This window comes from Ambystoma mexicanum, chromosome 3q (assembly GCF_040938575.1).
Source record: "Ambystoma mexicanum isolate Mex_15411 chromosome 3q, UKY_AmexF1_1, whole genome shotgun sequence".
In the NCBI taxonomy this organism is placed as follows: Eukaryota; Metazoa; Chordata; class Amphibia; order Caudata; family Ambystomatidae; genus Ambystoma; species Ambystoma mexicanum.
The window spans coordinates 1074852073-1074855184 of NC_090926.1; the positions used below are offsets into that span (position 1 = coordinate 1074852073).

The 3112-nt window shown below is 59.7% G+C and overlaps 1 pseudogene; it reads right to left on the minus strand.

The window, feature by feature from the left end:
• LOC138448138 (5.8S ribosomal RNA) overlaps positions 1 to 73 on the minus strand; it is a 126-nt pseudogene extending 53 nt beyond the window's left edge.
• Positions 74 to 3112: the final 3039 nt, after the last annotated feature.

Consider the following 3112-nt stretch of genomic DNA (forward strand, 5'->3'; position numbering starts at 1 on the left):
AATTCACACTAATTCTCGCAGCTAGCTGCGTTCTTCATCGATGCACGAGTCGAGTGATCCACCGCGAAGAGTGATCCAACTTTTTTTGGTTCCAGACATCAGCCTGACCCTGGCGGTGCAGGAGAGGTCGGGGGAGGCAGCGCCGCCTATGGCAGGACAGCCCAGCGCCCGTCTAGCTCGGCTGAAACCATTGCGGTTTAAAAAAATAAAAAATAAAAAATTCCAGGTGCTCAGCCTGACAGCCACCTGCAGCAGCACAGCGCTTTCCAGGGGGATGGAGGTAGGCCACTCCGCCACCTGCCTACCCGGCCCGATCCACTCATCCTTCCCCAACCCCTACCACTTCCCTTTTGGGGGTGGCTGGGAGACAGACAGCGAGGCAGCCAGAGACACCACTGACAGGGGGTCAGGTGGGACCACTAGAGTCTTCAAACCCCAGCCGGGCCGCATAGGGCCCAGCTCCAGGTACCTGGGCAAGAGGGAAGGTCACCCACTGTGCCAGTGGACCTGGCCATCGCTCGCCCACAGATGCACCATGGCTCAGGGCTCATGCCTGGCGTGCTGGGCCTCTGTCTGCCTGGGGAGGCGCCCCTCGAGAGCAGTCAGGTTTCCCTCGGCTCCCGCTCCCGGCTGCCCCCACTCGGGGCTTCCCTGCTGACCGGGGTGTGCCCACCATGCTCACCCGCTGGCAGGCAGAGAGAGGAGTGTGCACACCCGGCCAGCGCAGAGGCGGGCTCAGTGAGGAGAGGGGGCTGCGCAGGGCTCCCTTTCCGGTGCGTGGTTGGGGACATCCCCAGCAAGTTAACCCAACCCTGTCAGGAATCCCCGGCCATCTGCTGGGTCGTGGACCCCTCTCCGATGGAAGGGAATGCCTGCGCCCTGGCGCCTGGTTGACCACGCGCACCGGACCGCTCTGCGAGAGGTGCCCCGGGCTGTAGGTGTGCACGTCTGCAATGCAACAGAGGTCAGGCCCATGGCTCACTCACCCGCTGCTCCACTGTTAATGATCCTTCATGCCCCCACCCACAAGCAGATACCAATCACACTCAAATGCCCCATTTCTCCTTCCTAACACACGTTCCAGATTCAAATGCCACCACCCTCCTGACCTACATGCCACCATCCCTCCATCCGAACACAGGCACCAACATCCGTCCCTCCATACCCACACCAAGAAGCTCCACCCCTCAGAGCCACACCCATATGCTTCACATCTACCTCAAGACTCACACTCAGATGGCGCCATTCGCCCTCTCTCTATACCCACACCCGATTACCCCATCCTTTCGACACACACATGCTCCCCGCACTCCGATAGACCAACATCCTTCTCTCCAGACAAACATACCACATCCCTCCCTTCACACCCAGATGCCCCCTTCCTTCCCACCAGAGTGCTCCAGCCCTGACCCACATGCTCTGCCATTCCCTGACATGCCCCCATCATATGCCCTGTCCCTCCATTCCAGATCAACAATGCCCCCTTCAATCCAGACTTCAAGATGCCTAATCACTTCCTCAAGACCCATACCATGATGGCCCATGCTCCTTCCACACAGAAAGATGCCCCTATCCGTCCTCCGACCAATGAGCCCCAATCCCTCCCTCCAGACCCACACCAATATGCCACATCCCTCCCCTCCCTTCACATGCACACCAATGTGTCCTATGCCTCCCTTCATACCCACAGCAATGTCCCCATCCCTCCCTCCAGACCCACACACGTGCACCATCCCTTCCTCTCAGACCCACACCAATATGCCCCATCCCTCCCTCCAGAGCCACACCAATCTGCCCCCACCACCTCCCTCCAGAGCCACAGCAAGATGCCTCATTCCACTTCCCAACCCACACCTGGATGACCCATGCCACCCTCCAGACCCACTGTGCCCCATCTCTCCCTCCAGACATGCACCCATGTGCACCATCTCTCTCCCTCGATCCACACCAATGTGTCCCCACCACCTCTCTCCAGAGCCACACCAAGATGCCCCGTCCAACTTCCCAACCCACACCTAGATGGCCCATGCCACCCTCCAGACCCACTGTGCCCCATCTCTCCCTCGAGAAACACACCCATGTGCACCATCCCTCCGCCCAGATCCACACCAATGTGCCCCACCACCTCCCTCTAGAGCCACACCAAGATGCCCCATCCCACTTCACAACCCACACCTAGATGACCTATGCCACCCTCCAGACCCACTGTGCCCCCTCTCTCCCCCCAGAAACACACCCATGTGCACCATCCCTCTGCCCAGATCCACACCAATGTGCCCCACCACCACTACTCCAGAGCCATACCAATGTGCCTCCACCACCTTCCTCCAGAGCCACACCGAGATGCCCCATCAAACTTCCCAACCCACACCTAGTTGACCTATGCTACCCTCCAGACCCACTGTGCCCCATCTCTCCCTCCAGAAACGCACCCATGTGCACCATCCGTCTGCCCAGATACACACCAATGTGCCGCCACCACCTCCCTCCAGAGCCACACCAAAATGCCCCGTCCAACTTCGCAACCCACGCCTAGATGACCCATGCCACCCTCCAGACAGCTGTGCCCCATCTCTCCGTCCAGAAACACACCCACGTGCCCCCACCACCTCCCTCCAGAGCCACACCGAGATGCCCCTTCCAACTTCCCAACCCACACTTAGATGACACATGCCACCCTCCAGACCCACTGTGCCCCATTTCTCCCTCCAGAAACGCACCCATATGCACCATCCCTCTGCCCAGATCCACACCAATGTGCCCCCACCACCTCCCTCCAGAGCCACACCAAGATGCCCCGTCCCACTTCCCAATCCACACCTAGATGACCCATGCCACCCTCCAGACCCACTGTGCCCCATCTATCCCTCGAGAAACACACCCATGTGCACCATCCCTCCGCCCAGATCCACACCAATGTGCCCCCACCACCTCCCTCAAGAGCCACACCAATATGCCCCCATCACCTCCCATCAAACCCACACCAATCTGTCCCCACCACCTCCCTCCAGAGCGACACCAAAATGCCGCGTCCTACTTCCCAACCCACACCTAGATGACCCATGCCACCCTCCCTCCCTTCAGAAACACACCCATGTGCACCATCCCTCCA